Here is a 26,841-nt window from a genome sequence, read left to right as displayed (position 1 = left end):
AATATTGAGCCCAAGACTCCAGCTCCATTGAAAGAGTGAAATTGTGCATGTAGATGTATTACAACAGTAGTTAAGAACATGTAACACTTGCACATGCATTATGCAATCTGGAACATATTAGAAAGTAGGCCTGCTCTGTTATGCATGGCCCATCTCATAAAGAGCTTTGCCACAAATCTGTACCGTGTACACATGTTTTTAGTCTATGTATGTGTACACATGTTTTTAGTCTATGTATGTGTACTGTGTACACATGTTTTTAGTCTATGTATGTGTACAGTGTACACATGTTTTTAGTCTATGTATGTGTACTGTGTACACATGTTTTTAGTCTATGTATGTGTACACATGTTTTTAGTCTATGTATGTGTACACATGTTTTTAATCTATGTATGTGTACCATGTACACATGTATGTGTACCATGTACACATGTTTTTAGTATATGTATGTGTACTGTGTACATATGTTTTTAGTCTATATATGTGTACCGTGTACACATGTTTTTAGTCTATGTATGTGTACCGTGTACACATGTTTTTAGTCTATGTATGTGTACTGTGTGCACATGTTTTTAGTCTATGTATGTGTACTGTGTACATATGTTTTTAGTCTATGTATGTGTACTGTGTGCACATGTTTTTAGTCTATGTATGTGTACTGTGTGCACATGTTTTTAGTCTATGTATGTGTACCGTGTACATATGTTTTTAGTCTATGTATGTGTACCGTGTACATATATTTTTAGTCTATATATGTGTACCGTGTACACATATTTTTAGTCTATGTATGTGTACCGTGTACACGTTTTTAGTCTATGTATGTGTACCGTGTACACATGTTTTAGTCTATATATGTGTACCGTGTACACATGTTTTAGTCTATGTATTTGTAACGTGTACGCCTGTTTTTAGTCTATGTATTTGTACCGTGTACACATGTTTTTAGTCTATGTATTTGTACCGTGTACACATGTTTTAGTCTATATATGTGTACTGTGTACACATGTTTTTAGTCTATGTATGTGTACCGTGTACACATGTTTTTAGTCTATGTATGTGTACTGTGTACACATGTTTTTAGTCTATGTATGTGTACCGTGTACATATGTTTTTAGTCTATATATGTGTACCGTGTACACATGTTTTTAGTCTATGTATGTGTACCGTGTACACATGTTTTTAGTCTATGTATGTGTACTGTGTACACATGTTTTTAGTCTATGTATGTGTACCGTGTACATATGTTTTTAGTCTATGTATGCGTACCGTGTACACATGTTTTTAGTATATGTATGTGTACTGTGTACACATGTTTTTAGTCTATGTATGTGTACCGTGTACACATGTTTTTAGTCTATGTATGTGTACCGTGTACACATGTTTTTAGTCTATGTATGTGTACCGTGTACACATGTTTTTAGTATATATGTGTACTGTGTACACATGTTTTTAATCTATGTATGTGTACTGTGTACACATGTTTTAGTCTATATATGTGTACCGTGTACACATGTTTTTAGTCTATATATGTGTACCGTGTACACATGTTTTAGTCTATATATGTGTACCGTGTACACATGTTTTAGTCTATATATGTGTACCGTGTACACATGTTTTAGTCTATGTATTTGTACCGTGTACACATGTTTTTAGTGTTTGTATTTGTACCGTGTACACATGTTTTAGTCTATATATGTGTACCGTGTACACATGTTTTTAGTCTATGTATGTTTACCATGTACACATGTTTTAGTCTATATATGTGTACCGTGTACACATGTTTTTCGTCTTTGTATGTGTACCGTCTACACATGTTTTAGTCTATATATGTGTACCGTGTACACATGTTTTAGTCTATATATGTGTACCGTGTACACATGTTTTAGTCTATGTATTTGTACCGTGTACACATGTTTTTAGTCTTTGTATTTGTACCGTGTACACATGTTTTAGTCTATATATGTGTACCGTGTACACATGTTTTTAGTCTTTGTATTTGTACCGTGTACACATGTTTTTAGTCTTTGTATTTGTACCGTGTACACATGTTTTAGTCTATATATGTGTACCGTGTACACATGTTTTACATTTTTAGTCTATATATGTGTACCGTGTACACATGTTTTTAGTCTATGTATTTGTACCGTGTATACATGTTTTAGTCTATATGTGTGTACCGTGTACACATGTTTTAGTCTATGTATTTGTACCGTGTACACATGTTTTTAGTCTTTGTATTTGTACCGTGTACACATGTTTTAGTCTATATATGTGTACCGTGTACACATGTTTTTAGTCTATGTATGTTTACCATGTACACATGTTTTAGTCTATATATGTGTACCGTGTACACATGTTTTTCGTCTTTGTATGTGTACCGTCTACACATGTTTTAGTCTATATATGTGTACCGTGTACACATGTTTTAGTCTATATATGTGTACCGTGTACACATGTTTTAGTCTATGTATTTGTACCGTGTACACATGTTTTTAGTCTTTGTATTTGTACCGTGTACACATGTTTTAGTCTATATATATGTGTACCGTGTACACATGTTTTTAGTCTTTGTATTTTTACCGTGTACACATGTTTTAGTCTATATATGTGTACCGTGTACACATGTTTTACATTTTTAGTCTATATATGTGTACCGTGTACACATGTTTTTAGTCTATGTATTTGTACCGTGTATACATGTTTTAGTCTATATGTGTGTACCGTGTACACATGTTTTTAGTCTATGTATGTTTACCATGTACACATGTTTTAGTCTATATATGTGTACCGTGTACACATGTTTTTCATCTTTGTATGTGTACCGTCTACACATGTTTTAGTCTATATATGTGTACCGTGTACACATGTTTTAGTCTATATATGTGTATCGTGTACACATGTTTTAGTCTATATATGTGTACCGTGTACACATGTTTTAGTCTATATATGTGTACCGTGTACACATGTTTTAGTCTATATATGTGTATCGTGTACACATGTTTTTAGTCTGCACTCATCTGATTAGCCTTCTGATGTCCTTATTAGTGCACATGGCTGAGCGTGTACTTTCTACCTGAACAAGACAAGATTAACCACAAGGCTGCTCAGTGCTCACACAAAAGAGAAAAATGTGTCCCAAATGGCACATTATTCCCTTTATAGTGCACTACTTTTGACCAGAGCTCTATGGGTCATGGTCAAAAGTAGTGCACTTTAGTAGTTTTTGGTGCCATTTGGGACATCGTAGAGTTTGTGAAGGGAGAACAACATAGTGGATGAGCTGGGTGTGGGAATGGGCAAAGAAGAACTGAAGAGCAAATGGTTCTGCCAGTGTTTCAGTTGGGTCTGAGGTGAAGGGTCTTAGTGGACCATTGATCTGGAATGTGTTACATTCAGTACACAGAGCAAATCACATGTAGATGGACCCAGCACCGTCTTCTAATGTGCATCCCAAATAGCTCCCTTTTCCCTATATAGTACACTGCTTTTGACCAGGGCCCAGGGCTCAGTGCTCTGGCCAAAAGTAGTGCACTATATAGGGAGTAGGGTACAATTTTGGATTCACCCTCGGCTCGCTGGGTTGCCCTTTGTAAATGCCAGTGTGGATGGAGACTGGGTTCATAGAATATAAAGGAATAGGATCAACTATACTTGAAAGATTAGAATAGAATATATTGAACAGAATAGAATATATTTAATGGAATATAATATATTTAATATAATATAATATAATATATTTAATAGTATAGAATAGAATAAAAATCTATTTAATAGAATAGAACAGAATAGAATAGGGGATTGGTCTGTGAGTTAAAGCAGCGTGTTGTAGTTCAGTCTAGTCTAACACAGACCATTTTGAAATCATTTTACACCCAGATGATCACAATGTTGTTAGTGGGTTTTAAAACTAAATGTTTCCACACCTGTTATGTGAGAAATTATTCATAGTTAAAACATTTGAGGAAGCTAAACACACACACGAGAATATACTCACAGACAAGAACACACACACACACACACACACACACACACACACACACACACACACACACACACACACACACACACACACACACACACACACACACACACACACACACACACACACACACACACACACACACACACACAGCCCACTCTCTGGGAGGTATTAAACCCATAGCAGCAGATGGCTCAGTAACCATCCAAACCCAGCTCTAGATCTGCTGCTAAAACAAGGCCCCTGTGGTGTGTGTGTGTGTGTGTGTGTGTGTGTGTGTGTGTGTGTGTGTGTGTGTGTGTGTGTGTGTGTGTGTGTGTGTGTGTGTGTGTGTGTGTGTGTGTGTGTGTGTGTTCTTGTCTGTGAGTATATTCTCGTGTGGGGGGTTGGCGGTCATGAAATTTTATCAGCCAGTTATTGTCATGCAAACGATTGCCGGTCTCACGGTAATTGACCGTTAATGAACATAAACATGTTTAGCATCTCCAGGCCTCCACACATACAGGCAGGTGATCTGCCTTTGGAACATCTACATTTCAAAAGGTCTAAGAAGCCCATTTAAAATACACCTTCACAATAATTCCATTATTTTATCATATTAATCAAATGTATTTCAGATAAACAGAATATGAGTTGGCCTTTTACTGTATGTTATGTGGCTATGCTCCATGCCGTAGGCTGTAGGCTTGTTCATTTAGCAGACAATATATGTTTAAAAGTCCTGTGCCATTATTTTATATTATATGACTTTATAGTAAGAAGAATATAATTAAATATGCTTATTGGTCCCGTGCCATGATTTTATATTATATGATTTTATAGTAAGAAGAATATACAGTAATTTAAGTTAGCTAAATAAAATATAAAGGAGCAAGTGTGCAAATATATATATATATATATATATATATTTATTTATTTTTTTTAAATTTTTTTTTAAACTTTATTTATTACCAAGATGGCCAGTCAGACATCGTTTGTCCTCGTCTTGTCGTGTCCCGTGTATATATATATATTTACATCTTTCTTCGCATATCTTTAATATATTTTATTTTCCAAAAACTCAACTTCAAAACACTCTCCTGCAACCCGCCTCACCAATTTAAAAAATAAAGTATTATTTATCTCAAATCTGAAATCCACAATAGAAGCTAGCCAGAAGCTAACCAGAAGCTAACCTGAAGCTAGCCAGAAGCTAACCAGAAGCTAGCCAGAAGCTAGCCAGTTTACTGGCTGACATTAATATTCAGCTAACCACGGTTTGTGGTCATCAGATATCCTTTAGCTCGAAACGCTATCGCCAGTTTTGTACAATGCGACTCAGACCAGAGCATTGTACAATTGTACCAGAAACGCACGAGGTGGCTAAAAACAGACCTCCATCCTATGCTAGCTTGCAACCGATGGCCCGGCTAGCTGTCTGAATCGCCGTTACCCCAACCAACCTCACTACTAACTGGACCCTTATCATCACTCGACTAAGCATGTCACTCCTTAATGTCAATCTGCCTTGTCCATTGCTGTTCTGGTTAGTGTTTATTGGCTTATTTCACTGTAGAGCCTCTAGCCCTGCTCATCATACCTTATCCAACCTTTCAGTTCCACCACCCACACATGCGATGACATCACCTGGTTTCAATTATGTTTCTACAGACAATATCTCTCATCATCACTCAATACCTAGGTTTACCTCCACTGTATTCACATCCTACCATACCTTTGTCTGTACATTATACCTTGAAGCTATTTTATCGCCCCCAGAAACCTCCTTTTACTCTCTGTTCCGGACGTTCTAGATTACCAATTCTCATATCTTTTAGCCGTACCCTTATCCTCCTCCCCCTCTGTTCCTCTGGCGATGTAGAGGTGAATCCAGGCCCTGCAGGGCCTAGCTCCACTCCTATTCCACAGGCGCTCTCTTTTGATGACTTCTGTAACCGTAATAGCTTTGGTTTCATGCATGTTAACATGCCTCCTCCCTAAATTAGTTTTATTCACTGCTTTAGCACACTCTGCCAATCCGGAAATTCTGAAATCTCCATCCCTAACTACAACATATTCAGACAAGATAGAACGGCCAAAGGATGCGGTGTTGCAATCTACTGCAAATATAGCCTGCAGAGTTCTGTCCTACTATCCAGGTCTGTACCCAAACAATTTGAACTTCTACTTTTAAAAATCCACCTCTCCAAAAACAAGTCTCTCACCGTTGCCGCCTGCTATAAGACCACCCTCTGCCCCCAGCTGTGCTTTGGACACCATATGTGAACTGATTGCCCCCCATCTATCTTCAGAGCTCGTGCTGCTAGGCGACCTAAACTGGAACATGCTTAACACCCCAGCCATCCTACAATCTAAACTTGATGCCCTCAATCTCACACAAATTATCAATGATCCTACCAGGTACCACCCCAAAGCCGTAAACACGGGCACCCTCATAGATATCAGCCTACCTAACTTTCCCTCTAAATACACCTCTGCTGTCTTCAACCAAGATCTCAACGATCCCTGCCTCATTGCCTGCATCCGTAATGGGTCAGCAGTCAAACGACCTCCACTCATCACTGTCAAAACACTCCCTGAAACACTTCAGCGAGAAGGCCTTTCTAATCGACCTGGCCGGGGTATCTTGGAAGGATATTGATCTCATCCTGTCAGTAGAGGATGCCTGGTTATTTTTTTAAAAATGCCTTCCTCACCTTCTTAAATAAGCATGCCCCATTCAATAAATTTAGAACCAGAAACAAATATAGCCCTTGGTTCTCCCCAGACCTGACTGCCCTTAACCAACACAAAAACATTCTTATTTTCAATGACGGCCTAGGAACAGTGGGTTAATTGTCTTGTTCAGGGGCAGAACGACAGATTTTTACCTTGTCAGCTCAGGGATTTGATCTTGCAACCTTTACAGTTACAAGTCCAACGCTCTAACCACTATGCCACCCAACATAAAATGATCATTTGAAAAAGGACATATACGCTAGATTTAGAGTTGTTTGGCAACTTTAGTTGTGAATGAGACAAACCATAGAATGTCTTAGAAATCAAAACATATATGTGCTGCGTGATTAAACTATAGGCTATTGACAATTTGAGGAAAATTGCACAAAAAAAAGCTTATGTTCATTGCCTCAGAATGCACAGCTGTTCTGTCATCAAGTGATCAAATTTTCACCCATTAGATAATTCTCAATGTAAATTTGTTTTTACTAATATGTAAAACAAAATAGATTTAGGATGGCCCTTTATAAAACCAGCAGGAATAGGGGCAGGGGGAAAAATACTTTGTCCATATGCACTCAAATAGCAAATGGAGGCCACTTTCCCGCGGTTCGTTTTTCAATCAGGCCGGGTAGTTTACACCGGTTTTATAGCATGTGCTTAATATAATCAGCTGAGAAATAAATATAACAGCAGCTGGGATCCTCCTCTTTTTAGTGGCGTCCATCGAAACTCTGCTTTCACATGGGTGTGCATGTAGAAATGTCAGCCACTGTTTGGGGAGCATGCAGTCTCAGATGATATTCTGCCCAAACTCTGTATGCCTTGGGCTCTGCATGTTTCTGCAGCTACCCACTGCTTCATTTGGAAAACCAAGTGATATCTGTTCGGGAACATCGATAATAACATGTTTTCACAAGCAAACATATTTCATAAAAGTGTTGACAGCCCCTCTCTGCACACTCCAGAAAGGAATGAAGAAGGGGAGGAGATGGAAATGCATGATGGTGAGATATTCTGTAGCTAAAGGTAATGTGTCAACCTATTAATTATGAAAATATAAAACATTCCCTATTACTAGGCTATTCAAAATACAAATTAACGTTAATTGTAGGCTAACTCTGTAAGCCTTCACAATCATTTAACCAACAGCATCTCCTAGGCCGATATGTTATTTTCTCCCAGACTCATGGATAAAACGTTTGGAGAGTAGAGTAAGGTTACCAGTCCATCCAGTATTTAGAGTAATACAGATCACACTCAAAGGAAATTACTAGAATTTGTGTAATATGCTGTAGAATATTAGGCTATATATTGTATAATACAGCACAATCATTATTTTTAATTTAAAAACAACTTTTTGGGGTCTTGGGCTCATATGTAGGCCTATGGGAATGCATAAGCTCTAATATTCTGTATGGGTATTTTGAATTAATTATCAATTTAGAAAGCGCTGTCCATTTCGTTGGTTTGGCTTTTAATTTTTTTTCTCCAAAAAACATGTTTTCCACTCAGTTTCAACTTGTTGAACTTCTTTCTTGAAATTAATCATCACAGTAAGGTGAGATTTAAAAGCGTATATTGTTTTGATGATAAGTGTTGGATGTGATTTTTGATTGCATTTGCATTGACATCATCAGAGTGGTTAGAGGGACAATGCAGCCCTGAGTACCAGGATGTTAGGATCTGATGGAGGGACAATACAGCCCTGAGTACCAGGCTGTTAGGACCTGATGGAGGGACAATACAGCCCTGAGTACCAGGCTGTTAGAACCTGATGGAGGGTCAATGCAGCCCTGAGTACCAGGCTGTTAGGACCTGATGGAGGGACAATGCAGCCCTGAGTACCAGGCTGTTAGGACCTGATGGAGGGACAATGCAGCCCTGAGTACCAGGCTGTTAGGACCTGATGGAGGGACAATACAGCCCTGAGTACCAGGCTGTTAGGACCTGATGGAGGGACAATACAGCCCTGAGTACCAGGCTGTTAGGGCCTGATGGAGGCTGTTAGGACCTGATGGAGGGACAATACAGCCCTGAGTACAAGGCTGTTAGGGCCTGATTGAGGGACAATACAGCCCTGAGTACCAGGCTGTTAGGACCTGATGGAGGGACAATACAGCCCTGAGTACCAGGGTGTTAGGACCTGATGGAGGGACAATACAGCCCTGAGTACCAGACTGTTAGGACCTGATGGAGGGACAATACAGCCCTGAGTACCAGGCTGTTAGGACCTGATGGAGGGACAATACAGCCCTGAGTACCAGGCTGTTAGGACCTGATGGAGGGACAATACAGCCCTGAGTACCAGGCTGTTAGGACCTGATGGAGGGACAATACAGCCCTGAGTACCAGGCTGTTAGGACCTGATGGAGGGACAATACAGCCCTGAGTACCAGGCTGTTAGAACCTGATGGAGGGACAATGCAGCCCTGAGTACCAGACTGTTAGAACCTGATGGAGGGACAATACAGCCCTTAGTACCAGGCTGTTAGGATCTGATGGAGGGACAATGCAGCCTGAGTACCAGACTGTTATGACCTGATGGACGGACAATACAGCCCTGAGTACCAGACTGTTAGGATCTGATGGAGGGACCATACAGCCCTGAGTACCAGGCTGTTAGGATCTGATGGAGGGACAATACAGCCCTGAGTACCAGACCATTAGTGACCTGATGGAGGGGCAATACAGCCCTGAGTACCAGGCTGTTAGGATCTGATGGAGGGACCATACAGCCCTGAGTACCAGACTCCAAGAACCTGATGGAGGGACAATACAGTCCTGAGTACCAGGCTGTTAGAACCTGATGGAGGGACAATGCAGCCCTGAGTACCAGGCTGTTAGGATCTGATGGAGGGACAATACAGCCCTGAGTACCAGGCTGTTAGAACCTGATGGAGGGACAATGCAGCCCTGAGTACCAGGCTGTTAGGATCTGATGGAGGGACAATACAGCCCTGAGTACCAGGCTGTTAGGACCTGATGGAGGGACAATGCAGCCCTGAGTACCAGACTGTTATGACCTGATGGACGGACAATACAGCCCTGAGTACCAGACTGTTAGGATCTGGTGGAGGGACCATACAGCCCTGAGTACCAGGCTGTTAGGATCTGATGGAGGGACAATACAGCCCTGAGTACCAGACCATTAGTGACCTGATGGAGGGGCAATACAGCCCTGAGTACCAGGCTGTTAGGATCTGATGGAGGGACCATACAGCCCTGAGTACCAGGCTGTTAGGACCTGATGGAGGGACCATACAGCCCTGAGTACCAGGCTGTTAGGACCTGATGGAGGGACAATGCAGCCCTGAGTACCAGGCTGTTAGGATCTGATGGAGGGACAATACAGCCCTGAGTACCAGACTCCAAGAACCTGATGGAGGGACAATACAGTCCTGAGTACCAGGCTGTTAGGACCTGATGGAGGGACAATGCAGCCCTGAGTACCAGACTGTTATGACCTGATGGACGGACAATACAGCCCTGAGTACCAGACTGTTAGGATCTGGTGGAGGGACCATACAGCCCTGAGTACCAGGCTGTTATGACCTGATGGACGGACAATACAGCCCTGAGTACCAGACTGTTAGGATCTGGTGGAGGGACCATACAGCCCTGAGTACCAGGCTGTTAGGATCTGATGGAGGGACAATACAGCCCTGAGTACCAGACCATTAATGACCTGATGAAGGGATAATACAGCCCTGAGTACAAGGCCATTAATGACCTGGAGGGACAATAGAGCCTGAGTACCAGACTGTTTAAAAAAAAATCATATATTTTACTAGGCAAGTCAGTTAAGAACAAATTCTTATTTTCAATGACAGCCTAGGAACAGTGGGTTAACTGCCTGTTCAAGGGCAGAACAACAGATTTTGTACCTTGTCAGCTCGTGGATTTGAACTTGCAACCTTTCGGTTACTAGTCCAATGCTCTAACCACTAGGCTACCCACTGTTAGCAATCTGATGGCTGTTAGAGCATGTCCAGAGTGCATAAAATGAGATTACCGTGACTCAACTGGAGAGAGAGATAGAGAGAGAGAGAGAGAGAGAGAGAGAGAGAGATCAGAGGCTGGCACAATCCCCTATCACCACCTCTCTCCCTCAGCTCAACTCCTCCTCATTACAATCTAACTCCTCTTGCTTCGTCTATACTCCACCCCTCTTTTATCTCACAATCCCACACATCCTCTCCACAACTCTCTCTCTCCCTCAGTTCCTCTCTCTCTTTCTCTCTCTCTCTTGTTCCCTGTCCCCCCCCTCTCCCTCCCTCTCTCCCTCTCTCAGTCTGTTTGCCCATGGAGCCAATATCAATCAGCAGGTTAATCCTGATGCTGGCTGAGAGGTGCTCTCTGGCTGAGTGCTCCTTGGCTTGGCTAGCTCAGCCCTGGCTGTGGCTGTGTGCTCCTCCCCCTGGCTGTGGCTGTGTGTGCCTTGGCTGTGCTTACTGTACTGTAGCTCACACGTTTCCCTCTCCTATCAGAACTGTGAGTTAGTGATGCAGAGCCACAGAGCCAGACCCCCCCATCCAATGGCATGGGGTCTTTAACACAGCAACACAAACCTAACTGCCAGCCCCGCTCTATGCTGCTGCTGGTTGTGTGTGTGCTGGTTTCTCCTCCAAAAACCCTGCTCCCTGCTGCCTACTGGTTTGTGGCTGGTGGTCTGGCTGTTGCCCGTCCCAGACACCTCTTGTTACTGTCACAAATAGCAGATGACAGCAGAGGCACTCTCTCTTTTTCTCCTCCTCCCATCTCTCTATCTGAGCTCCATTTGGTCCCATGCTATCATGTCTGAGCTCTATCTCTGCCAGCCCAGCCAGCCTGTGTGTTTGTGTGTTTCTCCAACAGTCTCTGTTTTAGGGGGTAGAGATCCAAGGCTGATGCTCTCTCTGTGCTGTGGCTCCTCCGCCTGCTGATGCCCAAGCTAACCTTGTCTTCCTGCCCCCACCCCGACATGCCCCGTCCCTTTGACAACTCCCTGTATGGACTGTGTCTGTGTGTGTATCCATGCATCTGTGTATGGCCTCTTTAGGAGTGTCAGTTGATTGAGCTGTCTGCGTCACCATGTTATTACTGTGTAAATCCGTCATCTGGGCGTTTGCGTGTTTGAGACTACAAACGTGTGTCGTACTACACTAAAGCCAGTGTCTTCAGATAACACGATCCAGCTCAGCAGGCTGAACAGGTCCAGCATTGTCAATCATTGTCACCCTAGGGACCTCTAGAGAATCCACAAACTGCACAGTGTTTTCTGCAGTGTCTGTATAGAAACAACATGGCTGCTGCCGTCTTAAACAGATCTGTCTTGTAAAATGGATTTGAGCTCAATGACCAGTATAAGTAAAGGTTAATAACATAACAGGTACAGTAAATGAGTATCTCTTCCAAATCAACCCACCTTCGGTGTACTGTATTAATGTGGTCATGTAGAGATGCTTTTAGCAGTTCTTATTAGATATAGTTGAGCTGAGGTGAAAGAGGAGGTACACAGAGAGAAATAGAAGTGGACAGGGATTGGGAAAAGATAAAGGGACTCCCTTTAGGTAGGTGTGTCAGATGTGTTTCTGAATCTTCTGAATCCTACCCACTCGTCTCAGGGAGCACATCCCAGGGAAAGGCGTGTAGGATGGGGGAGAGATGGAGTCTGAGCCTGCCTACCTAGTACTTTGGTTGGGACGGCTCACAACTGACTGACTGGTTATTTCTGCTTACCGCCTGCTGGAATCTAAATCTCCAACTCAGGCATTTTTCTACGACTTTCATGTGGACCGATGGAGGGACCTTAGAGAAGCTTTCTCGTTCCTCTCTTCACATCTCGTCCCTCTCTCAGTTTCGGAATATAACAGAGAGTGTATGTGGGCCTGCGTTTGGTAGGGTGAAGGACCAGGTGCTAGCAGGGAGATGGACAACCTTCAACAGAAAGAAATCCATCTGCTGTCAACAGCAGAAATACACACCTTGAACCACCTTTACCTCTTGACACTGGAATAAAATACCGCTAACGTACAGGCTTTTCTTCAGGAGATAAACACATTTTATCCAATAGGATGGCACAGTGATAAATGTGAGTTGACTTTCCCATTGTGTGTCAGATACCTTCTCTAGTTCTCCTGAAGGTTTGTCAGATTTTTTTCTGAAGAGAAATAGTGTTTTTTCCATCCGTTTGCTCTCTAGGCTGGTGTTCTGACACCTTGGTGTGTGTGCATGTGCGTGTGCGTGCGTGTGCGTGTGTAGCAGCATTGGCAGCTTTTACAACCTCATCAGCTCCACATTCACAGTATTTCCTGCTCCCTGTTCTCTCCTCTCCTCTCCTACTCCTTATCTCTCCTTTCCTTTCCTTTCTTTTCCTTTCTTCTCTGCCTTGTTTCTTCTCCTTTCTTCCCCTCTTTTTTCTGCTCTCTCTCCCCTTTATTATTATCTTATCTGCCATCTATTTCCTCTCTTCCTCTCCATGTTCTTTTTCGTAGTGCTGTTTTATCTGTCCTGTCAGCAGTGGAAGCCACATGAAGTTCAACACTGGGTTTGGGGAATACCCTATCACTCAAATATATGTTTATGTGTCCTCCCTTCTCATCTCCAGTTGACAGAATATAATCATACAATTACCCCTCTCTCTGGGCACTGACATCCATCCCAGTCTGAGACATAAGTATGCATATTCAACAACCACTGCCTGTGTGAGGGTACACACGCTACTGCTGACAGACGGGAGCCCCCTCTCTCTCATTCGCTCTATGTGTGTGTGTTTGTGTGTGTGTGACAGAGACAGAGACAGAGAAAAAGAGAGAAAGAGAGAGGGACATGGGGGAGGGGTGTTGACTGTGTATTTGGTTTTAACTGCCCAACACAACAAAAAGCGCGTGCTGGAGTGTGTCCCCAAAGCGAACCCTGCCAGTGTGTGTCCTCTGCCAGTGTGTGTCCTCTGCCAGTGCTGCCATTTCCTCCAGAGTGTGCTGACTGAAGAGAGGAGAGAACAGAGCACACATCGCCTCACCAAAGACCTCATTTAATGTCATGGAGAAAAGGCTTACAGTGCAAAGGTATTCTCAGGTCTCTCTCGGCTGTGAATTGAAACTGTCTACAACTGATGTTACTGCTGCTCAGTACAGTTTCTCTGCACGTCACCGTGCTCCATTGGTTTGAGTATTAAGCTGAGAAGTGAAGGTGTCTTACATTCCACTCAATGCATATTAAAGTGATGTTTAATCTGCAGTCTCACATGGGGTCAAGTCTTTCCCTTTTTCTTAGCTGATTCTCTCTCATATCTTCATGTTTTACTGGATATCTGATTGAAAGTGAGAAAGTAACAAAGTTCGTAGAGTTTCTGTTAGAAGGGCAATGGGGTCGGATTCAAACCCATGCCAACACCAGCATATTTGTGCTCTGAAGTAAGCGTCCTTAACCGCTAGACCACCCCAGGCCGTGGCCAAAACTTCTCTCTCAAAGTCAGCCGTGGCAGTAGAACTCTGATGGAGTTAGTTGTCACTGAATGTGTCCCAAATGACACCCTATACCCCATGTAGTCCCTATGGAATCTGGTCAAAAGTAGTGCACTATATCGGGTTAGAATGCCATTTGGGACGCATTCCACTGACTCTGTCCCCTCTGGCCCAAGGCCACACAGAGCTGTTGTGTGACTTTACTGTGACTTTTGCTGCAGATGTTCCTGGCTTGTTCCTGGCTGGCTGGTGCCTTGCTCCTGTGGATTGAGGCTGGGGGGGACCAGAGATCTCTGTGTGTGAGTTTGTGTGTGTGTGTGTGTGTGTGTGTGTGTGTGTGTGTGTGTGTGTGTGTGTGTGTGTGTGTGTGTGTGTGTGTGTGTGTGTGTGTGTGTGTGTGTGTGTGTGTGCGTGTGCGTGCATGTCAGTACTTCTGGAGGCTATAGCCTGGTCCAAGATCTGTTTGTGCTGTATAGCCAACACACATGGAGACACAGGGAGGGGTCTGGCTAGCACTACTAAAGACCATGGCTGGCTGGCATTGACACTATTATCCATTGTTAACTCCTACTGCCTCTATAAACTCTGTCTGTGTTGCATCCCTGTCTTGTTGAAAGGAAAAGGAGTACCGTCCTGTGACTAGTGGTCTCCCATATAGACCAGACGACAGATCTGTTCGTCCTTGATTGGTTGGCGCTGTCTGTTAGATGTCATTCTGTGTGTGTGTGTGTGTGTGTGTGTTAGATGTCATTTTGGTTCTGTTGTGTCTATTTAGAATATGTTACAGGATGCTATTGTGATATGTGGCATTGCAACGTCAACGCAGATGCCCCCTGGCCCAATGTAAACACACAGCTGGGTATCAGGAGGATGGAGCAGTGTGTCCTTGTGTGTTTCCTTCACTTTGATTAAGTAGCCAATGAGCAGGCTGACTGTTTGTGGTTCATTGCGGAGGTGTCTGTGTGTCTGTGTGTCTGTCCGTCCGTCCGTCCGTCCGTGTGTCTGTGTGTGTGTGTGTGTGTGTGTGTGTGTGTGTGTGCGCTCCACTTCTCACTGCTGGTAGTAACAGAGGAGAGGAGGAGCTCTTTTCTGCATCACTGGTCGATACAGTTGATTAAAAAACCCTACAAAGTGGTGTAATGCGTGCCTGTGTGTGAGCCTTTGTGTAACCTGCATTTGATTCAGTCTCACTCACACACACACACACTTCTCCAAGTTTCTCTTCAGGAACTTATCGCCTATACGATCGAGAAACCAATCAGCAAAAATGACTACTGGCGATCACTGTCAGTTGACCTAAAATGGATTATAAAGGGAGAATAAGAGGTAATAGTGAAAATCAGCTCAGTTTGTAATAATGAGTCATTAGCCCAGTTCCTTTTAAAACTCTGATTATCTTCCTTCTTCTAAGAATTGACATGTCTGCTTTAATAAAGCACTAATTTCTCCTTTCTTTTTCTTGGTATTCTGCCTTGCTGACATGGTGTTGATGGACTTCTAAAGGTAAGAGATTGTCATCTTTTCTCTCTCATTCTGGCATTGTGCGCTATGAACTGAATCAGGATTTAAGATGCCTGAAATGTGTTCAAAAACATTAACATCCATGAAGGACTTACACTCATTTTAGTTACAAGAATATATTTCAGGATTCTGCCCTGTGCTATGGAATCTAGTCTTAGGAAGAGACAGTGCATCCTCTTAAAACCATAGCCTCAGGACTGCTGATACAGTACTGGAACATTAATGCTAGTGAGGATACAAGGTGTAACACAGAACTCGGGACCAGTTGACGGCATACACTAATAATAATACGTTTCCCTGAGCTGTAGAAACAGGAGTACCGAACTCTGCTTTTCCACCAGAAAGGCCATCCCGAGTGAGTCCTTGGAAACCAGACAGTTATCAGGAACAATGGCTTGTCTGGAGAACACATTTGTGGCCACACACACACACACACACGAACCAGCTCAAAGCCCGTAACAAAAGGGAGACAACGTGGAGATATGGAGTAACAAAACATATATTTATTAAATAAAGTACACTAAGTCCAATATACAATGGTGTGTGTAATCAGTAATCAGTAGTGTAAGTGAGTGTTTTGCATGCATGAATGTGATAATGCAGGGTGTTGAAAGATGCTAAAGCAGACAACCAAAAACCACCAAGATACACAACAAAATCTATAAAGGTGTCTGCATGGAGAGAGTCTCCTCCATGAATGGGGAAGTGGTGTATTTATCCTGTGACACAACGGGCCCAGGTGTTTCCCATGTAGCTGACGACCCTCCCAACTTCACCCACCGGCATCCTAATAAGGAAACAAGAACAAAGAGAGAATACGGCAGACAGAGTGGGAGGGTCGTCACACAAGTGCACACTATCACACGCATAAGCACACACACACATGCACACGCTGCTCCGGCACCACACATGCTCTGAGTGTTTGACCATGGACAGCTCTGCGACCATGGACAGTTCCCTCATGTCTAACTGACCATGAACACACCTGACGCTAAAGAAAAATGTGCTGAACAAGATGCTGTACTCTACTGTCTGATGCTCTGATGCTGACCACTGAACATGCCCTAGATGCTCCTCAAAAGGCAAGTCTCTTTTCTTCCAACCCTATTATCGTCTTTGTTCAGCATGAGTGTCCTTGAAAACCTCGTTAAGACAATCAATCCCTTTATTAAAGACATAGAGCCATCCGTCCACCCTCAGTGCACTTTAATCAAAACCCTCCCCTTTAAAAGCCACTGAGCTGCTGAGTGGGACAAAATATTTCCAGGCTTTGTGCACTTAATGTACGGTGGGGAGGTGTGAATATGCTACTCTTTCATATTCTGTGGATGTAACACATCTCACAGTCATTTGTATGAATACAAGAAATATATGCAGCTGGAAGAAGATACATCAGCGTCTGATGATGCTGAGCTAATTGTATGGATTCACAGAGATCAATCGCTTATTATGATGAGTAGGAAAACAGACCAGAGATAATACAGAGATTCTGCTGGCTGTTTGTAGTGGCCGAGGCTGTGTGTCTCAAATGTCACGCTTTCCCCTATATAATAAGCACTACTTTTGACTGGAACCTATGGGCTGCCGCTACTAAGTAGGGCACAACATAGGGAATAGGGTGTCATTTGGAACGCAGGCAGAGTCTGCTCGCTGTTTTGTTGTGGCGGAGACCTGAGTTTTCCTTCTAATGATGGTGGCAGATCAGCTGAATGGGATTGACCTCTGTGTCATCAGACTTAGCTCATGTGCTGGGTATGCAGGACTGACCCTGTGGACCTCACTGACCCCTTGGCCCCTGGCTGGACAGGAATAAAGAGAGGAAAGGGGACAGTCAAAGGCTTCGGGGGGTTAGTTTTCAATGAGGCAGGTCATGTGTCAGCAGTACAGTTGGAGTGTGAACAAGGGACTACAGGGAGTAGAGGGGACGAGGAGGGAGCAGATGGGGAGGAGAGGGGAAGTGGAGAGAGTAAGGAATAAATTGCTGTCTGGGAGTGCCAGGGAGAGAGAGATAGACAGCCAGGCTGGCAGTGCCTCAATTACACAATCTGACAAACACAGGAACAGGGCATAGGAAGAGAGAGCGGGAGGGAGGGAGCCACCACACATGGTTAGAGGTTCACCATCATGGCCCCCATGGCTCCTGGCCCCTGGCTCTGCTTTTGGTACAATGTAAGAATGTTAGAGTTAGAGGGTTGACCAGGCACAACCGCGGACGCTGGCACACAGAGAAGCTTTCTTTTCTATGGTTGCACCATGGAACCTAAACGGCGGTCTGTCAAAATGGAACAGACCTTTCTGCCAAATGTTGACTTGTCACCTGTCACCATGGTGCTGTCACATTTGTAATGGCAGCCCAATGCTCAGCCATGCAGCAGACTGACTGACTGACTCATAACAGCCATCCATCTCTGTTCTGTAGTGTGGACCACCCTCTTTCACCCTCCTCTTCTCCCTTCCCTTCCTCTGTTCATGCTTATGTATATGGTTGAGCAGACAGCCTGAGCACCTGACCAATAGTGAAGCAATGATGAACTCAATTACATGCAGTATTTAAATGACAGATTATGCCTGTGTATATTTGTGTGAGCCAAAAAAGGTTGTAATATAAACTTGGGGAAATGGGGATAGAGAGAAACATAGATATTGAGATGGAGAGAGTGTGTAAGCGGAGTAGATTTATGGAAATGTTATGTGGGGGTTGGATAGCATATGAGAGACCTCTCCAGGAACTGCATAATACAACAAAAGAAGGAGATGATGTTTGTGTCACAGTATTTTCTAATATTCATACGTTACATTTCCCAACTTAATTGGAATCCGTCAGCGTGTATTCTCTGTTAGAGCGTCACCATGGCAGTTGGGACATTTTTACTGAGATAAGATGCAATAAAAAGAGGGAAGTGGATTGGGAGCACAAAATGAAATGGGTTTCAGAGTCAGTGTGAGTCAAAAAGACATTATGAGTCTGCAGGGGGTGTAAGGAGAGGACTAACGGCTGCTTCCCAGTCAGTCACTGTTTTATGATCCTCAGCCCACAGTCCAGGCCTCTGATTCCATCACTAAATGTGCACTATACAGATCCACAAACATACACACACAGCTGCACACTTTCTCTAAGAGCACTAAAACACATAGAAGCACATGAGCACAGACATGCAAGCACACTGTCACGGTTTTCATATGGTGAAGGAGAGTCGGACCAAACTGCAGCGTGTCGAATGCGATTCATGTTTATTTAAACAACATAAACACGAATAAACACAAACTCTACAAAACAATAAACATAGTGAAAACTGAAACAGCCTTAACTGGTGCAAACTAACATAGACTAAGGACATCAAGACACTCAGGACAATCACCCACAATACAACCAAAGAATATGGCTGCCTAAATATGGCTCCCAATCAGAGACAACGATAAACACCTGCCTCTGATTGAGAACCACTTCAGACAGCCATAGACTTACCTAGAACACCCCACTAAGCTACAATCCCACTAAGCTACACACCACATACAAACACCCATGTCACACCCTGGCCTGACCAAATACATAAAGAAAAACACAAAATACTTCGACCAGGGCGTGACACACACGCACACACCCACACACACACCAACACAGTAGCAAAAGGCGTAGTGGTTACAGAGTGAGAGCAGAGTGAGAGGGGCAGCGAAAAAAGAATGAAAGAAGGAGGAGGTTAAAGAGTGAGCTCCCTGGAGATGGGCTCAGAGGAGGAGAGGGAGAAAAAAAAAGATACAAATAGATCAGAGATAGAAAACTCTCCCCGTCTTGTATGAGTGTTGCCAATAAAGAGTTATCTCCTCTGAAAACACTTTGTCAAAGAGGCAGCATTGCGTTAACACTATAAACGCCATAGGAAAACGGCCACTGATGTTTGGTTTTGTAAATTAAAACAATCTGCCCTTCCAAAAAGCTATGTCCTACTCCTTCCTCGACTCTTCCTAAATGTTTGCATTTTCCACTGCTCATTTGTCAGAATTTTGTAATCACACACTTTTTACTAGTTTTTCTTTCACACCTATTCCCAACTTAATTCGCCAAGACAATGTGTTGGAGGATATGTCTCTCTCTCCTCACTGAATGAATGACAAATGGATGAAGAGGCAATAATTGTGTATCTTACTTCACAATTGAATTTAAATGAGGCCTAACTGAATGATAAGGAGGGTGAAGAGGTTGATTTAATTTAGAGAGACAATAGTGTAATGATGAGTTTGTGTTATGCCTATTTATCTAAAATTTTAAAAAGAAATATGTTATTTTCATAAGTATTCAGACCCTTTGCTATGAGATTCGAAATTGAGCTCCGGTGCATCCTGTTTCCATTGATCATCCTTGAGTTCACCTGTTGTAAATTCAATTGATTGGAAATGATTTAGAAATGATTTATTCCTGATTATTTAGAAAGGCATAGACCTGTCTATATAACGTCCAACAGTTAACAGTGCATGTCAGAACAAAAACCAAGTCATGAGGTCAAAGGAATTGTCTGTCGAGCTCTGAGACAGGATGGTATTGAGGCACAGATCTGGGGAAGGGTACCAAAAAACGTCTGCAGCATTGAATATTCTCAAGAAGACAGTGGCCTCCATCATTCTTAAATGGAAGAAGTTTGGAACCACCAACACTCTTCCTGGAGCTAGCCGTCCGGCCAAACTGTGCAATCGAGGGAGAAGAGGCTTTGTCAGAGAGGTGACCAAGAACCCGATGGTCACTCAGAGCTCCAGAGTTCCTCTGTGGAGATGGGAGAACTATCCAGAAGGACAACCATCTCTGCAGTACTCCACCAATCATGGCTATATGGTAGAGTGGACAGACAGATGCCACTTCTCAGTAAAAGGCACAGGCTGCTTGGAGTTTGCCAAAAGGCACCTAAAGACTCTCAGACCATGAGAAACAAGATTCTCTGATCTGATGAAACCAAGATTGAACTCTTTGGCCTGAATGCAAAGCATCACGTCTGGAGGAAACCTGGCACCATCCTTATGGTGAAGCATGGTGGTGGCTCCCGAGCACTCAAGACTTCAGACTGGGGCGAAGGTTCACCTTCCAACAGGAAAACTACCCTAAGCACACAGCTAAGACAACACAGGAGTGGCTTCGGGACAAGTCTTTGAATGTCACTGAGTGGCCCAGCCAGAGCCCAGACTTGAACCCGATCAAACATCTCTGTAGTGGCCTGAAAATAGCTGTGCAGCGACGCTCCCCATCTAACTTGACAGAGCTTGAGAGGATCTGCAGAGAAGAATGGGTGAAACTCTCCAAATACAGGTGTGCCAAGCTTGTAGCGTCATACCCTACGAAGACTCGAGGCTGTAATCCCTGCCAAAGGTGCTTCAACCAAGTACTCAGTAAAAGGTCTGAAAACGTATGTAAATGTCCTATTTTGTGAAGCCCCCCCAAAAAATCACACTTTTTAAAACTATTTTTGAAAACAGATCTGAGAAAGCAATTACTTTCTTAAACTATTTAAGTACAGATCTCATAAAGTGAATACTTTTCCAAACTATTTGAATACAGATCTCAGAATGTAACTACTTTTTTGAATACAGATTTGAATACAAACTGTTGGATTGGCTGACTTCAACTAATTGCAGGGCTGTACCTGGAACTGCATGTTGAAGATAGAAATATAATTAATAGAGCACACACAATCTCCTATAGGTTCCAATCTATCTGACAGTAATTTTGGATCTACACAATACATTTCTGAACATTTTGTAAATGTCCATTCTCTTGAATATTCATTGCCCCAGATGTACAGATAAGTATAAATAATTTGTGACATTCAAGTAATGTATGACTCTTTCATCATGCCACGGAAAAGGCATAAAGCTGCAATAAATTGTATGATACTTGAAAATACTGCAGAGTAATTCAAATCCATTTGCAAACATTGCAAAAGGGCAAATTGGATGCTTAGCAAAAACAACTTCAAAACTCTTTTTCCATCTGAGGGGTAAGTGTTCTTGTTTCATACACACACTACACCATCTTTACAGGGATAGTTTGGTCAAAATAAAAACTAACATGATTTTCCAACCATCTTGACTATCGTTGTTTCAAGAAGGCAATTTTGGGATATTTAGTTTCCTTTCTAGACTTAATAGGCATATTTTGTTACTGTTAGCATTCTCAGTAACATTAACATTAAACTGCTTTTTGCCTGTGTAATAAAACTATTGACTTTCGAAGTAACATTTTATTAGCATGCTGTTCCATAATACATTGGTAACTTCATTTTATTGCATAGCAATGAGCTGAGACTTTTTGTAACTACTGTACACAAGAATAATAGTGACTGCTTTTTTATTGCTCCTATGTAATAACTCCATTATTATGCAATTAAAAAGCCATTGTAACGGCGTTCTTCGTTTGTAGAAAGAGAGTCGGACCGAAATGCAGCTTGGTGGTTACTCAGTGTGGTGGTTACTCACAGAGACAGGAACAATCACCCACGAAATACAAAGCGAAACCCAGGCTACCTAAATACAGTTCCCAATCAGAGACAACGAGAATCACCTGACTCTGATTGAGAACCGCCTCAGGCAGCCACGCCCATACAACACCCCTACTCAGCCGCAATCCCAATAACCACAAAACCCCAATAAGAAATATAACAAAACAAACCTATGTCACACCCTGGCCTGACCAAACAATCAACGAAAACACAAAACACTAAGACCAAGGCGTGACAGCCATTTCCAAATCCTATCTTATCACAAAGTTACTACACATGTATAAAAACTTGATGTCAAGTGATACTGTATTGTTCTGTAGGTTTGTTTCTAAATGTAATCCGTCACAGTTACTTGTCCAAAATTGTAATCAGTAACGTAACTTTTGCATTACTCAAACTCAGTAACGTAATCTGATTATGTTCAGTTACTTTTGGTTTACTTTCCCCTTAAGAGGCATTAGAAGAAGACAAAAAGGATCCATCAAATGCATTTAGTATATCATCATAGTGGTCTTTGATTTGGTCAGACTCGCTCAGGTTGAACAAACTTAAATGTGCGCATTTTTCAATGCTGAATTGAATGTCATTGAGAAAACAGAAATGTGTCATAATTAGGGTTTAATATTTTCCTAGTATTTTACAAATGTTCCATCCTGAGAAAAAATACATTTTCTCCCGGGTAACACTGTATTTCCTGCCAAAACTGGAAGTGTCACTCAAAAGCATTCTAAAGTATATAAATAGGCCAATGGCTGGATTTGATTCGAGCTTTGATCGAAAATTCAAACCTGATGCTACCCGAGCCTGCTGAGCCATACATTAAATATATTTTATGAGCCCTGTATAAAAGACATTTAATGAGCCAAAGCCCAAAAAAGCTGTTATGCAATATACGTGATACAGTTAACTGCACATTACATAAGTCAGAATAACATAAACGGACATAGATGTACAGTAGCTAGCTATATGTTCTCTTGAGTAAATCAATTAAACTAGCTCCAGTAGCCTAATCTTTGTGTGAATTGTATTACTAAACGGTACTGTATTATACTGTATTATGTGGACTGGAATTACACACATTCCTACCATGATAAAGCAGGGAGAGAACGTGGAATTCTGCTGCAGCACATGCGGTCTACAAAGTTACAAGTATAGGATAGCAAATTTGATTTGAATTTTAAAATATAATAGGGCCTATTTGTATAACTAGTAGCCTGATGCATATATACCTTTCATAATATTTCCCCTAATGTTATTAGCCTACCTCTTCTTTCTCTCTCTCTATTGTTGCTTCATTCCTTTCTCGCTTTCAACAGTTAAATGAAACAAGTTTAGTTCTCCTTATCTTCCTCATTCTAATGACATCCTTTAAAAATATAGGACTAGAATTAGATGCAGGCTTTCACTTCTCTTCACGAAGATCGAATGATTATAATTCTGAGTAAATATCGCCCGTTCACTCTTCTTTCGAATTACCCATGAGTACTATTGGCTGCTGTATTTCAGCAAACAAGATCTTGCGTCCCTCTTCGAATAGTCGTTTGGTGTAAGAAATGTCCAGCAAGGTATTCTAGTCTAGCTTTTCCTGCATGGGACTCCAAGACCTAAGGAGCGTTTTTTAAAGAGAGAGGCCAGCGGAGCACAGGTGCGTGTGTATTGTGCATGAGACAGACTATGCACTGCTTTTGGAAAGTATTCAGACCCCTTGATTTTTCCCACATTTTGTTACATTACAGCCTTATTCTAAAATAGATTTTTTTCTCATGAATCTACATACAATACCCCATAATTACAAAGCAAAATAAGGTGTTTAGATGTATTTAATTTGAAGTTCACCTATAGTTACTTTCCACAAAGCATAGTTATTCCTGGCAAGTCAGTTAAGAGCAGATTCTTATTTACAATGACGGCCAAATCCGGACGACAGAATTGTGCGCTGCCTTATGGGACTCCTAATCACGGCCGGATGTGATACAGCCTGGATTTGAACCAGAGACTTTAGTGAGATGCAGTGCCCTAGACCTCTCGGGATCATGTACAGATACAGATGTGCAGCTGTACAGTGGTATTTACAAAGAGCCACAGATGCCATTATCGAATGTCCTTCATCTACAACAGTCTAAACAGTTTACAGAAAAGTGCAACGCCTTGAGAGTTGAAGAGATTCCTCAATGTCTCCTCTAACATTGCTCTCAAGGCCCATCTTGTGTGGAGTGGGGTCACTGTGTCAGGTTGCGGCACAAATGGCACCCTATTCCCTACATAGTGCACTACTTATACACTTATACTTATGGGCCCTGGTCAAAAGAAGTGCACTGTAGGCAATAGGGTGTCATTTGAGACTCAGTCAGAAAGTGTTGTGAGTCATGTGGTTATTACACACAGCCGGGAAGAACTATATAATTGCGACGGTAACTCACCAGCACTTATGACCAGGAATACGACTTTCCTGAATCTGATTTTTTGTTCGCACCCCTCAGGGCAATTTAATTGATTCCAGAGGCCGACCCAAAACACCGCCGGCTGAGGAGAGGTATTTGTAGCGGTCTTCTAGTCAGACTTAGGAGGCGCGCACACCACCCACCGCTTCCAAGAATATTACTCGCTAATGTTCATTCTCTAGATAATGAAGTTGGCAAGATCAGGGCAAGGATTTTATTTTATTTATATAGACTAGGCCTGAGATGATGCTGACCTGATGTTATCAGAGAGGATCCTAGGTCAAGCCTGGATCAGAGGCATCATGGGTAGAGGCATCATGGGTTGAGGCACCATGGGAGAATCCCTGGAGATACCCTCTCTCTTACGGCCTAGTTGGCATGGGGAAGGAGTTAACTGTAGTCTGTAGTGTTATATAGACAGTATATATACAGTGCCTTCAGGAAGTATTCATACCCCTTGACTTATTCCACATTTTGTTGTGTTACAGCCTGAATTTAAAATGTATTACATTTAAACTAATTCTAACCCATCTACACACAAAACCCCATAATGACAAAGTGAAAACATGTTTTTGAAATGTTGTTTGTTTGAAAATTAAATAAAGGAATATCTTATTTACGGGCATCCCGGGTGCCGCAGTGGTCTAAGGCACTGCATCAGTGCTAGCTGTGCCACTAGAAATTCTGGGTTCGAGTCCAGGCTCTGTCGCAGCTGCCCAGGTGCACAATTGGCCCAGCGTCTTCCGGGTTAGGGGAGGGTTTGGCCGGCAGGGATATCAATGTTTCATCGCGCACTAGCGACTCCTGTGGCGGGCCGGGCGCATTGCACGCTGACACGGTCGGCAGGTGTACGATGTTTCCTCCGACACATTGGTGTGGCTGGCTTCCGGGTTGGATGGGCATTGTGTCTAGAAGCAGTGCGGCTTGGTTGGGTTGTGTTTCGGAGGACGCATGGCTCTCGACCTTCGCCTTGTAACGGTTTTCATGTGGTGAAGGAGAGTCAGACCAAACTGCAGCGTGTAGATTGCGATCCATGTTTAATCAAACAAACGTAAACACGAAATAACAAACACTACAAAACAATAAACGTAACGAAAACCAAAACAGCCTATACTTGTCAACTAACGCGGCGACAGGAACAAAGACACTAAGGACAATCACCCACAATACAACCAAAGAATATGGCTGCCTAAATATGGCTCCCAATCAGAGACAACGATAAACACCTGCCTCTGATTGAGAACCACTTCAGACAGCCATAGACTCTCCTAGAACACCCCACTAAGCTTACAATCCCACTAAGCTACACACCACATACAAAAACCCATGTCACACCCTGGCCTGACCAAATACATAAAGAAAAACACAAAATACTTCGACCAGGGCGTGACAGAACCCCCCCTAAGGTGCGGACTCCCGAACGCACCTCAAATCAATAGGGAGGGTCCGGGTGGGCATCTGTCCATGGTGGCGGCTCCGGCGGGGGATGTGGACCCCACTTCACAATTGTCTTAGTCCCCTCTCCTCGCGTCCCTGGATAGACCACCCTCGCCGCCGACCATGGCTTAGTAGTCCTCACCCAGAACCCCACTGCACTGAGGAGCAGATCGGGACTGAAGGACAGCTCGGGACTGAGGCAGCTCGTGACTGAGGGGAAGCTCGGGAGTGAGAGAAAGCTCGGGAGTGAGAGAAAGCTCGGGAGTGAGAGAAAGCTCGGGAGTGAGAGAAAGCTCGGGAGTGAGAGAAAGCTCGGGAGTGAGAGAAAGCTCGGGAGTGAGAGAAAGCTCGGGAGTGAGAGGAAGCTCAGGCAGGTTGATGGATCTACCAGATCCTGGCTTGCTGGTGGTTCCGGCAGATCCTGGCTGACTGGCGGATCCTGGCTGACTAGCAGATCTGGCAGATCCTGGCTGACTGGCGGATCCTGGCTGACTGGTGGATCCTGGCTGACTGGCGGATCCTGGCTGACTAGCAGATCTGGCAGATCCTGGCTGACTGGCGGATCCTGGGCGACTGGCAGATCCTGGCCGACTGGCAGATCCTGGCCGACTGGCAGATCCTGGCCGACGGGCACTTCTGGCAGATCCTGGCCGACTGGCACTTCTGGCGGATCCTGGCTGACGGGCTCTGGCGCCTCTGGGCTGAGGGGCTCTGGCGCCGGACAGGCGGGAGACTCCGGCAGTGGCGCCGGACAGGCGGGAGACTCCGGCAGCGCAGGAGAGGAGAAAGGCTCCGACAGCGCAGGAGAGGAGAGG

At 43.3% G+C, this 26,841-nt stretch overlaps 1 protein-coding gene across 2 annotated transcripts in view; it reads left to right on the top strand.

The window, feature by feature from the left end:
- The window catches only part of LOC118366646 (receptor tyrosine-protein kinase erbB-4-like), a 545,013-nt gene that overhangs the window by 176,904 nt on the left and 341,268 nt on the right, over positions 1-26,841 (top strand). The window lies entirely within an intron of this gene.

Source organism: Oncorhynchus keta, chromosome 34, assembly GCF_023373465.1.
Source record: "Oncorhynchus keta strain PuntledgeMale-10-30-2019 chromosome 34, Oket_V2, whole genome shotgun sequence".
In the NCBI taxonomy this organism is placed as follows: domain Eukaryota; kingdom Metazoa; phylum Chordata; class Actinopteri; order Salmoniformes; family Salmonidae; genus Oncorhynchus; species Oncorhynchus keta.
The sequence above is the reverse complement of the archived record's forward strand: the minus strand, read 5'-3'. Positions and strand labels throughout refer to the sequence as shown.